The 13,386-nt window shown below is 46.8% G+C and overlaps 1 protein-coding gene across 5 annotated transcripts in view; it reads right to left on the reverse strand.

The window, feature by feature from the left end:
• Positions 1 to 13,386, reverse strand: part of TPK1 (thiamin pyrophosphokinase 1) — a 495,971-nt gene that overhangs the window by 314,800 nt on the left and 167,785 nt on the right. The window lies entirely within an intron of this gene.

Below are 13,386 nucleotides of genomic sequence, written 5' to 3' on the forward strand. Positions count from 1 at the left end.
CACCTCCTCCTTTCTCAGGCTTTAGGACTTCTTATATTTAATTAGAACAGGTTTTCTTAAACAAGTGCAACCCTCCATGTGAACAGTCTTATTTCAGTTTGGCTTTAACTTGCATTTGTTCCCACTGAATGCAAGGTAAACCAAAAAAGGCACTCAAACCAAAATAAGGATGTCCACATGGGTTTGCACTTGTTCAACTAAATAGTATTACTCCTGTGGGAATTCTGTGCCACTGTGAATGTGAAGAATTTATATCCCCCGCAGATTTCTTTGCTTCCCTAGAGAAAAATGACTTTCTGACAGGGAAGCAAGGGGAAGCCACAAGAGCAGTCATGCAACCCTCCACAGCAGTATGTTTCAGGTGCCCACGGCAGCCAGCAGAGAGGTAAATCACTGTGGTGCAGGAGGCGTGACTGGGGAAGACCCGGCTCCCTACCCTGTGCCAGGCTCAGCTGCTAATCCTGGCTGGGCTGGGGAGGATGGGACTTCCTCTTCTCCTGCACAGCATCTAGGCCTGGGTCAGACCAACCCCTAGATTTCTACCCCAGCTACAGAAAGCTCTGCAAACACCTCTCCTGCCCCCTGCTTCCTGCACCCATCGGTCCTCAGCTGCAGGGGGAGGGATCCCTGTACAGGGAGCTGCTCCCCCATCCACCCAACCCTTGTGCATTGAGAACCTCTCATACCCAGACCCTCCTGCTGATCCTCACCCCCCTCTCACACACACACACACACACACTCTCTCTCAGAAACCCTCTGATGAGCCCCAATCCCCCTGCAGCTGGACCGCCCCAATGAGCCACCTATACTCAGATCCCCACCCCACCAAGCCCCAGTCGGCCACACCTGGATCCCTACCCCACTGAGCCCTACTCCTCCAGCATCTAGACCCCGCTTGAAGCCCCCCAGACCCTCCTGCCGAGCTCTATCCCTCCACATCCAGACACACACACACATACACACACCCCGCTGAGCTCCAACCACCTTCACCTGGACCTCCCTGCAGAGTCCCATTACCATTACACCCAGAAACCCACCCCCCCGCCAACAAGCCCCTGTGCATCCAGATCCCCCCGCACCCAGATCCCCCACTGAGCTGCCAACACCCAGATTGCCCCTCACAGAACCCTCTCAACTCACACCTGGATCCCCCGACACTAAGCCCCTGCACACTTGGATCCTGCCTTGCTGAGCCTGCCTGCCCACACCTGGTGCACAGGGCATGGAGGATCAGGGCCCTGGGATGTTTCTGGGCCAGGCCTGGTCCTTGCGCTGTGTCAGGATTGGGTGCAGCCTCCCCACTGAGTCCATGTCGGGGGGACGGGGGAAGGGGGAGCTGCACAGTGATCTCACACCTCTGTGCAGCCAGTGGCCTATGTTCCCCAATGCCATGCTGGAGCCTCCACATTTATTTGGCAAATAAAATTTGCAGAATTTTAAAATATTGTGCACAGAATTCTTAATTTTTTGGCACAGAATTCCCTCAGGAGTAAAATAGGTTTAAGAGGTGAATTTAAACCCACCAACTTTCCCACGCAGTCAAGGCCTTAGTAATAGTATCCACATTGGGTATGTCTACACTGCAATTAAAAACCTGCAGCTGGCCCGTGCCAGCTGACTCGGGCTCACAGGGCTTGAGCTGCGGGGCAGTTTAATTGCAGTGCAGACTTCTGGGCTTGGGCTGGAGCACAGGGTGTAGGACCCTGCGAGGTGGAAGGATCTCAGCGCTCAGGCTGCAGCCCAAGCCCTAATGTCTAAACTGCAATTAAACAGCCTCGCAGCCCAAGTCCTGTGACCCTGACTGAGCTGGCACGGGCCAGCCGCGGGTGTCTAATTGCAGTGTAGACATACCACAGACAATGATTTATGCACAAAATGGAATAGGCTGTTAAAAGCACTATGGTCTGGTCTGATCCGATCCCTGTTTTCCTTTGTTTGCTTTCTTTCTTTCTTACATTCTCTGTCCCCCAAGGCAGAAGTCTGGCTCCACAATGGTAACCAAGTAGGCAACTAATTCCTGTACTATTCCACAGATGGTTTGACTCAATTGATATACCATGGTATTAGCTTTAAGTATTAAATGGTTAGCTAGCCTGGTCCAGAAGAAACAAAATCACAATCAATTTGGCTGCCATCATTAGGTCACCAATTGATTTAAATTGTACTAACAAGCCGGGATGTGAGGCTTTATTTTGATCCTGCAGTTTGCCATATTTTACCTTACATTTTATAAGAGGGAAATGTATTCTAACTGTATCATTATGAAATACAACAAACACCCAGACATCATTCATAAGCAACCCTACTAGGCATACAGCCTTCTCTCACACAGGGCTTTAAAATATGACATGCTATTAAAAAGTAAATGACCATCTTATATTACTCACACTCCGAGAAGTGCAAGCCTCTTAACAGCAATATCCAGGATAAAAGAAGCCCTTAGACCTACATAGGGTCAGATCACTTTCTCCGCTTCCACGAGTAGAGGATGACTGATCTAGGGTTACCATATTTCCACAATCAAAAAAGAGGACACTGGGGGGGGAGGCGGGGAGGAGCCCCGCTCTAGCCCCGCCCCCGCCACTCCCTCCCACTTCCCACCCCCTGACTGCCCCCCTCAGAACCCCCAACCCCCCCCCCTTGTCCCCTGACTGGCCCCTCCTGGGACCCCTGCCACTAACTGCCCCCTAGGACTCCACCCTCTATCTAAGCCTCCCTGCTTCTTGTCCCCTGACTGCCCCCTCCTGAGAATCCCCCACCCTAACTGCCCCCCTCGGACCCTTCCTGTCCCCTGACTGCCCCGGCCCATATCCACACCCTTTCCCCCAGACAGACCCCGGGGACTCCCATGCCCTAACCAACCGCTCCCCGCCCCCTGACAGGACCCCCAAAACTCCCGACCCATCCAAACCCCTCTGCTCCCTGCCTGCCTCGACCCCTCTCCACACCCCCGTCCTGACAGCCCCCCCAGAACTCCTGGCCCATCCAATCCCCCCTACTCTCTGTCCCTTGACTGCCCCCTCCAGAAACCCCCTGCCCCTTCTCCAGCCCCCTGGGCCCCTTACCCTGCTGCTCAGAACAGCATGTCGGGCTCCACACGGAACCCGACATGTGGCTGCGCTCCCCAGCACAACACACAACCCGGTCCCTGCCCCTGCACAGTGCTGCTGGAGCGGGGCGCTGGGCAGCAGGGGAGGAGGCGGAGCTGCTGAGGCCCGATGCGAACGGCCCGGCCGGCCGGCCGGCGATCTGAGAATGCAGGGAGGGAGGGGAGGGGAGTAGCTCTACATTGGCCGGGCTGGACTCCGGCAGCTGATCTGAAGCTGCGGGGGGAAGGGCTCTGGCTGTCGGAGCCTCATGTGAGTGGCTGAATTTCCTGCAGCCCTGCCGTGCTCTGCATGGGGGGGAAATCCCGGACATTTGTAGCTATTTACAAATTCCCCCCGAACGTTACTTTTAACCCAAAAAGCCGGACATGTCTGGGAAAATCCAGATGAATGGTAACCCTAACTGATCTCATGATCTGGGATGAGATGGGTGATGGCTGGGGGGGAGGGGGAAGGGACGGCATCTCTCTCCCTTCCCTCAAACTCCAAAGAAGTGCTGCAAGTGGGGTAGTTTGCAAGATTTTGGAGGAAGCGAATTGCATAATAGCAGATCAGCCTGGACTGGCTCCTGCTAACCCCATGGATTTCAAAGTGAAAATCCAATTACGAGTTAAATACTGCTCCTTCCTGCATCCCTTTTGCAGTTACTGTCCAATCAACTACACAGCCCATAGCAAAAAGGTAGCATGGTCCAGTAGGTAAGTTATTGGACTAGATTCTACTCCTGGCTTAGCCACGGACTTCAGGTGTGATCTTTGGTAAAACACTTAAGCTCTGTGTGTCTCCTCTCACCCTGTGTCTGTCTTATCTATTTAGATTGTAAGCTCTTTGAGATAGGGAGTCTCTTACTAGGTGTCTCCATAGTACTTTGACAATTCGACCCCAATATCAGCTGATGCCTCTAGGTGACAGTGGAATAGAAATACTAAATAATAAAAGCATGGCCACTTCTGCCTCTGGACTGGGCATACACTTCCCTGCAGCTCACTAGTATCTGCAGGATTATGAGGTACCACACTAGACACTTCAGTGTCTCCCCAGTGTTTCTTGGAAACTTTTCAGTGCCAGCCTATGCAACATTAGTGTTTTGTTATTTTTTAAACTTGGGAATTAAACACAAAGAAACTAAGTTTTTGAGAAAGCTATCTGAAAACCAGAAATTCCATCATGCATATTCATATTGACACCCACACTGGCCATCAGTCGGGCTGGAACCTTTCAATCTACCCCACAGGTCTTTGCCACTTGAGCTAACAGAGTACATGATGACAGCAATAGTAGGCTGGCATTCTCTATGTGAGCCAGCTGCAGGGTGGGAAGAGAATTAGATACATATATTTTGCTAGTGGGGTTCAGATATTTGTTGACAGAGGACTAGCAAGAATCAGGAATTGGGGGTTCTAGTCCAGATTTTGAGCTCTAGTGGTCACAGACCCTTTTGCTACTTTCCCCAAACCCCAATCCCTTTTGCCCATGATACCTTCAGACTCTTCTGGTGCAAGTCCTGTCTCCCCACCCACATCCCCATCCCCCATCACAGGCCAGGTCTACAACATAAACTTACATTGGTATAACTGCGTTGCTCAGGGGGGTGAAAAATCAATGTCAACAGGAGGGCTTCTCCCATCATGGAGGCAGGAGTTATTAAGCTGACAGGAGAGCTCTCTGCCGTCGGCTTAGAGCATCTTCACCAGAACCACTGCAGCTGCGCCGCTATAAATGATGAAGTGTAGACATACCATAGTCTCTTTACCTTCACCATGCCCAGTCTCCACCCCCTGAGGCTCCTCATCCTAGTATTAGCCTGCTCAGCTAGTCCAGTCTCCCTCCCTGGGATCCTTGCCCAGCCTGTTGCATTCCTCCTGCCTACTCAGAGAGCTCCTTGTCCCAGGCTCCCCCAACCTGCAGGCTCCTTGTTCAACCTGTTTCTCACCCACGAGCTCCTCCTCACACGGGTGCCCAGTCCCAGTAGATTTGATCCCAGAACGACAGGGTTCATTCTTGTTAGCAGAAGCAAACAATCAGAAGACCTGACAAAGGTTGTTTCAGAGTCTGTCCGCAGTTTGTGATACATTATCAGGTTCCTAACTGCTTCTGAGTAATCAAATAGCTTGAATGGCAAAGAATACATCTTTTCACCTGCGTTTGGCTGGAAGGTTGTAACCTTTTCTCTCAAATGAAGATATCACTACAGTTACCCCATGCCCTTGTTACCCTGAGATTGGATTACTGTAATTTACTTTTACACAGGGATATTTGTAAAGATAGCTTCAGCTAGTATACAATTGGAAGCTTCAGTTAGTATATAACTTGGCAGTCCATTCAAGCAGCAGTGCTCCTTGCAGGGAGAGCATATAGCAGCTGTGTTACATGATCTACACTAGCCATCAGCTTCTTTCAGAGTGCATAACAGTCTTGTAATCTAGAAGCCTAGCAATGTTTGGAATCTGGCTACGAGCCAGGTTCTTTCTCCTCTTAGGATACCACAGCTGTAGACCAGCTGAGACATTTGTCCTAGCTATAGCCACAAGAGGACTGCAGACAGGGCATTCTCAGTGAATGGCTCATCGATTTGCAACCCGCTTCTCTCCTCAGTTCAATAGAATCCCAAGTTTGTTATCTTTCTGGACATGCTCCAATGTCCATCTCTTTTCCCAGGGCTTAAAGAAGTGGACAGGTTAGAATTTATGGGGATGTTTATACAGATGAGTGAGAGGGAAGAGCCCATTACTAGTCTTTGGTTTATTTTGAAGGGCTTAGATCCTCAGCTGTTGTAAAGGAGTATAGCTGCATGACTTCATTGGAGATGTAACCATTTATACCAGCTAGTGTATGGACCCAAAAAACAAACCAGAATAAAGAGGAGCTAAAATAAAATAACCCTCATTTGGTCTGGTAATCACCGTTGGGATTCTAATGAAGACCTGAAGCTTTCCCTCTCATGTGCCACTCTCAAATTAAAATAGTTACCTTATGTAGCTGGAGTTTAAAGAGACTCCCTCCTCCCCCTTCAGTCCTCTAAAGTTATTTAGAAAGCCAACAAAGTGCTGATCCTTTACCTGCAAGTTAATGAGTCACATTGGTATGGACCAAAGCCCCAGGTGCTTTAGGTAGCTAGCAGGTAATTAACTGTTGGGCGAAAAGTCAATAACTCACAGTATGTTTACAGCTCTGGACCAAATCTTGCTTGATAAAAAGTAATTATATGTATTAGCTATAAGAACATGCAGCACTATTATCCAGAGGAGTTTAAGCAGACAGTCAGCAATCTTGACCTTACGATTCAGATGGAAAAATTCTCTATGCAAAGATAAAACAAGAAAATAGAAGCTTATTTTATACAGTGCCATTTATATTAAAGATGAAAGTGCTTTACAAATAGTTAACTGGCCACTGCTTAGTGCACCAACTGTGTAGGCAAATGTAGCAGGTTCTAGGCATTCATCAGCAGCTCACCCAAAATCGTTAATTATTATTATTATTTGCATTACAGCAATGCCTAAAGGCTCCAGCTACGATTTAGGCCCCATTATGCTAGGCACTGCATACAAAGCACATAGCAAGAGAAAGCCCTTGCCCTAAAGAGCCTGCAATCTAGAGAGACAAGACAGACAAAAGATGAGGGGAAAGAGGCAGAGGTGCTCAAGGTCACAGCAGAGCTGAGAACAGAACCCATATCCCTTGTGAGCAAAGAAGCTGGGGGTTTTGAGATATGGAATATCAATCAAGACACGGATGCTCTCCCCTGCTCTTTAACACCTACACAGCCCTTAGACACAGTTTAATATTTAATCTGAAAGATATCTCTAGCAGTGCAGCACTATGATTTGGACAACATCCCAAGAGAGGCAGACTCGAAGAGCACAGCAGACATTTTGATAGGCCTCTTACAAGAGATACAAGAACAAGAAAAAAAACCCTAAACAAATGGGAAAATGATCCTATGGTGGAGCTGCCAAAGAAAGGAGCCCTTAGTCAGTGCAAAAACTGGAGGAGCACTCCAGGAGTGTCCATCCCAATGAAAATAATTGCACCCATTATGCTAAATAGACCAAAGAAGGCAGTAGATCAGAGGTGGGCCACATCCGGCCCTCCAGACATTTTAATCCGGCCCTCGAGCTTCCGCCGGGAAGTGGGGTCTGGGGCTTGCCCTGCTCCGGTGCTACAGCCAGGGTCTTGCCCCACTCCGCACGGCTACCAGAAGCAGCAGCACATCCCCACTCTGGTCCCTCCACATGGGGCAGCCAGGGGGCTCTGCACGCTGCCCCCACCCAGGGCTGGTGCTTCCACTAGGCGATCCTAGGCAGTCGCCTAGGGTGGCAGCATTTGGGGGGCATCATTTTGCCATCCTTGGCAGAAATTCGGCGGCGGGGGGTCCTTCTGCTCCGGGTCTTCGGTGGAAATTTGGCGGCGGGTCCTTCACTTGCTCCGGAACCCACAGCCGAAGTGCCCCGAAGACACGTAGCGGAAGGACCCCCGCTGTCGAATGCACTGAGGAGGAGCTGCCGCCTAAGGCGGCAAAAACCCTGGCACCACTCCTGACCACACCCCAAGCGCCGCCCCCGGAGCTCCCATTAGCCAGGAACCACAGCCAATGGGAGCTGCGGGGACGGTTGCCTGCGCACAGGGCAGCACGCAGAGCTGCCTGGCCACGCCTCTGCATAAGAGCTGGAGGGGGGACATGCCGCTGTTTCTGGGAGCTGCTTGACAGTACATTGCATGAAAAAATACTTCCTTGTGTTTGTTTTAAACCTACCACCTATTAATTTCATTTGGTGGCCCCTTGTTCTTGTATTATGAAAAGGAGTAAATAACACGTCCTTATTTACTTTCTCTATACTGCTCATGATTTTATAGACCTCGATCATATACCCCCTTAGTCGCCTCTTTTCCAAGCTGAAAAGTCGCAGTCTTATTAATCTCTCCTCATACGGAAGCCATTCTATACCCCTGATCATTTTTGTTGCCCTTTTCTGAACCTTTTCCAATTCTAATATACCTTTTTTGAGATGGGGCGACCAAATCTGCACGCAGCATTCAAGGTATGGGCGTACCATGGATTTATATAGAGGCAATATGATATTTTCTGTCTAATTATCTATCCCTTTCTTGATGATTCTGTTCACTTTTTTGACTCCCGCTGCACACTGAGTGGATGATTTCAAAGAACTATCCACAATGACTCCAAGATCTCTTCCTTGAGTGGTAACAGCTAAATCAGAGCCCATCATTGTATATGTATAGTTAGGATTATGTTTTCCAAGGTGCATTACTTTGCATTTGTCAACATTAAATTTCATCTGCCATTTTGTTGCCCAGTCACCCAGTTTTGTGAGATCCTTTTGTAGCTCTTTGCAGTCTGCCTGGGACTTAACTATCTTGAGTAGTTTTGTAACATCTGCAAATTTTGCCATCTCACTGTTTACCCCTTTTTCCAGATTGTTTATGAATCTGTTAAATAGGACTGGGCCCAGTACAGATCCCTGGGGGACACCACTAACATAACATTCTGTGACCGTGGCAGGGCAACAGAACCATAGGGCAAATTATACCACAAGGAAATTAATCCAGCTAGAACCAAGACAAAAAGTCATGCACCTTAAAGGAGAACAGCAAGTAACCTATAGATCATAAAATTGGGTGTTCAATAATACTGCACATGAATGTGCGAAAAGAAGATTCTGTACATATACAGCATGTTCAGCTGTGATGCTCTGAACAAAAGATAAGGTAAAGGCACATAAGGTAAAGAGAACAGGTTTTTCTAACCACAACCAGCCCAGGAATACAAACTTAACTGCAATCATGTCTTGTAATTGCAATACTATGTATTCAATTCTCTTACAAGAAGGGCCTTTTAGGGATGTTGAAATTAACAAACATAATTAACTCTCCCAGTTGTGAGAGTTTATCCCATCTCCTCATAGAGCCCCACAACTTTCTCTTGCCATCGTTTTCTCAGCATAGCTATTCACACCTATCTCCCCCATTCATTTATTGATTTGGTAATCTAGTTACCATAATTAACCTACTGAAATAATCTACATGTAAAACAACCCCTAATTAGTGACTTGAAAATGTGACATTTATATGTAAAACTATATGATAGAAATACACAAAATTGCTTGGATTGCTTGCTACAATATATGACTAACAAGTTCTTTGCCTTATCATTAAAGTAATAATACTAGTGATCAGGAGCAATGGAATTGTGCATTTATGTTTTCTGCACATTTTTGCTTAGTTCTACAGAAGTTATGAGAATACAGTCACAGAATCCATGGATTTCTTTTGCTCCAGCTCTCCATGCAAGATCTACCCCATACTGTAAATCCATGTAATTTTCTGCTCTGCAGCGAGACATTAATGTAACTGTAATGTCTACTTTTGACCATTTAAAGTAAGTATATTTTAAGCTAATTCATCTACAAGTAAAAATGTCTAGTCTTGTCACTGATATTTAATTGTACAACATTTATCCCTATATTTTCAGTGCTACACAGGGCTTGAAATAACCATGATTAAGCATACCATCTGTGCTCAGGTTACGCTGTGATATCAACCAAATTAACAAGATATAAGATTCTTTCCTAACCAGCAGTTACAAGTGTGCACTCACGCTGTTATAAGTCAGAGGGAAATGAGAGCAGCATCACTGAGGAGCACTCAGCACTACACAGGATTGAGTCGATAGTTATGACTGTGTCTGCAATTGCATTTACAACTTTGCATATGCCATTTCAGCCTCAACAAGTTTTGTTTTTAACAAGTGTTCTAAACAAAATGATGGTTGCTATTCTAAAATTCTACAAGTGCAAAAAGAAAAAGTCTTATCAGTTGCAGATGTTTTGTATGAACATCATTCAAATGGGCAATTTAAAAAAAAATCACATCTGTCAAGCATATGTCATAAGTACTGTAGTTGAAGGTGCACTTCTATATGCCATGTTGGTACCTAGAGCAAAAGACAACAATGTACTTGTGGTGAGGTAATTCTGGGTTCTCTTGCAAAACTACTGATTTCCTCCTGCAGTTATTGCACCGGGAGTTGTGAACTCTTTAGATCTCACAAGCCAAGCAGGGCCAGGATTGTTCACGGAGTTAAATGGGAGACCATGAAAGAAAAGCCAGGATGCTGCACAGTTTTGTTACTGATTTAGTAAATCGCATTTTTCCCTCAGAGTCAATACTGAATCAATGAACTGCTATATGGTGTTCCGGGAGGGCAGAAAAAACGCCACTTACATCATTACAAACTAGAATTGGTTTCCCCAAGGGAAATTTGACAAAAATGGAAAAATATTTTTGTTGATGTTTTCCATGGACATTTTTGAGTTTTCAGCTGAACAACCAAGATATTGGCCAAAAGCTGACAAATATCAACCAAAACCACTCACACTCTCTCTCTCTCTCTCTCTCTCTCTCTCACACACACACACACACACACACACACACACACACACAATTTCAGCTCTAGGAGATGCTTTAAGGCCCTGTCAAAGGCAAAATTCTGCCATCTACTAAAATTTGTGAAGCGGAAGGGACTCTGAGGATGAAAACTGATAGCGCATATAAAATCAAATATATTCTTATTCAACTTTTTCCTCATATTTATTTATATTTTAAGATGTGCCTATATATCACTCATTGTGCATAAATAGTAAAAAATGTTTATGAACGGACCTGGTCAAAAAATTGAAAAGTTTTTCATTAAAATTTTCACCAAAAAAAACACTGTCTTCTGCTTCGCTACCCCGACCCCTTCATTTCTATTTTATATGAGTCATGAAATCCTCCTTTTCCAATTACCCTTTCAAAGTCAACAAACATCACATCTTACCCCTGTTAAGCCTGTTTAGCAAAATACTCAAGTACATATCTAACTTTAGGCACAGATTGTTCCACTGAAGTAAATGGGACTGGTCAAGCACATTGCCTGGTCAGACCCTAAGTTCCAAACCAATCGGTGCTTTAATAGGATCGAAACAACATTGTGAATTGTGACCAGAAACTAACTGGAATTCAATGCAGATCACAAGTATAATATGCCTAGTTGAAATTAGGGGTATGATTCCCTGCTTGGTTAGACAGGCTGACGCTAGCTCTCATTGAGCTAGCATGCTAAATATAGTAGTGCAGCCCTGGTCGCATGGGCAGCAGCAAGTGGTATGGGCTAGCCCTGTACAGTACATATCCACAGGGTTTACGCTGGTTTGTACTCGGCATGGCTAGCTCATGCCGCAGCTACACTACTTTTTTTAGCACGCTGGCTCAATGAGAGCTAGCAGAGGTATGTCTGTATGATCCCAAGGAACTTGATCTATTGGGAATTGATTGTCCACATCAAATTTCTTGAGCTGAAGGCAGTACAATTGTTCCTCCGGGCTTTTAGGTCTTGGGCCACAAACCCAAGGCAGTGCACATCTGAATAAACAACAGTACAGTGTTGTTGTTTATAAGCCAATAGGTTGACACAAGGAGCAACAAACTAGCTTGGTGGGCTACACAGAATGCCAGGCTTGGATACTTTTCAATGCTACTGGCCTAGCAGTTCTGTCCAATCTTCAGTCTGCTTGCAGTTATCGTAGGACATTACCAGGAACAGCTGATTGCAGCCAAACAGACGTCTCAGAGAAAGGGGGATTCTGGTGGCATCTTGTAAATTGCCCTTCTGTGAAGGAAGCCGCCTATCTTCAAGTCTTACCATTTTTTCCTTTCCCCTCCCTCCATCCCTTTCTAATCAGAGTTCTCTGTTCTGAATTTGTATTTGAGGAAGGTCTGGCTACTTGCACATTTAGTTTGTAGAGAGCTTGGAAATCTACCCTGCACTGTACTAGCCTACCACGCAGTAATTGTTCATGTGGACCCTGCTGGCATACGCTAACAGTTCTATAGTGCTCTTTTATCTACTCCACTTTGAAAAGGAACTAAATCAAAGTGCACTAAGGAACTGTTAATGCACAACAGCAGGGTCTAAATGGACAGCTGGGCACAACAGGCTAGTGTGGAGTAGATTCACACCCCAGCTTGCCGCCACTGTGAACAAAATGTTCATGTAGACAAGCCCAAAGGGATATTTCATGGTATCTGAGAAAGAAAGGTTTCTGTGAGGAGGGGTTATACTGGGCTTCAAAAGCTTAGCAACCAGCTAGGGGGAGCTGCTACCTGCAGCAATAACATTTAGCAGCAGCCCTGATTCTGGAGTGCTGCTTTGTGTTGTATAAAGGCAATTTACAAGATACGATCAAAATCTCCCTTTTATGTGCAAAAAGTCAAAGAAAATGAAACAGTTAAAATTAGGATATCTGAAAATCAAAAATCAAATGAACATTCATTCAGGGGAAAAGTGCTTTTCTTTTTCTGGTTTCAGGGTTTTCACTGAGTTTTCAGCTAACAAACGTCAGTCTTGGGAAAAAAGGAAGAGATAGTCAAACAGAACATTATTGGCTCGTGTCATTTTTCTTAATATTAATCCCCCTTTTAGGACAGACATCACCCATCCTCCCACCCACCCACTCTGAAAAGGAGAAGATAAACAAGGACAACAAATTTCTCTGAGGCTTTCTCCACTGGCAGGTGGCAAGCAGGACACATGGCCACACAGCCATGATCCCCCTGAAGCCACCACAAGGCTCTAGGGCAAGGGTTGCCAACCTGAGTCTGAGAAGGAGCCAGAATTTACCAATGTACATTGCCAAAGAGCCACAGTAATACGTCAGCAGCCCCCCGTCTGCTTCCCCCACCCCCACTCCCAGTGCCTTCCACCCACCGGCAGCTGATCAGCACCTCCCCCTCCCTCCCCGCACCTCCCGATCAGCTGTTTCGTGGCATGCAGGAGGCTCTGGGGGAGAGGTGGGAGGAGCGAGGGCATGGCAGGCTCAGGGGAGGGAGCGGGAAAGCGTGGAGTGGGGGCAGGGTCTGTGGCGGGGGCAGGGGTTGAGCAGTGAGCATCCCCCGGCACATTGGAAAGTTGGCGCTTGTAGCTCCAGCCCCGGAGTCGGTGCCTATACAAGGAGCTCCAGAGCCACAGGTTGGCCACCCCTGCTCTTGGGCAAAGCAGCAGCCTGAAAATGCTTGACCCAGAGCAAAGCAGAGCAAAGTCTATTTGTGTGATAGATATTGTTAGATGCCTTTACTGTGATTTAGGAACAGGAAACAAGGAGGAAAGCTAGCATCATCTGACCAGTCAGGTGTCTGCAGAACAGCAGCAAGTCTGACCTGGGTCACTAGCGATCCATAGGCCACAGGATGGGAATCGCTAGTTACTAGAACCTGGTTA

This window comes from Trachemys scripta, chromosome 2 (genome assembly GCF_013100865.1).
Source record: "Trachemys scripta elegans isolate TJP31775 chromosome 2, CAS_Tse_1.0, whole genome shotgun sequence".
Taxonomy (NCBI): domain Eukaryota; kingdom Metazoa; phylum Chordata; order Testudines; family Emydidae; genus Trachemys; species Trachemys scripta.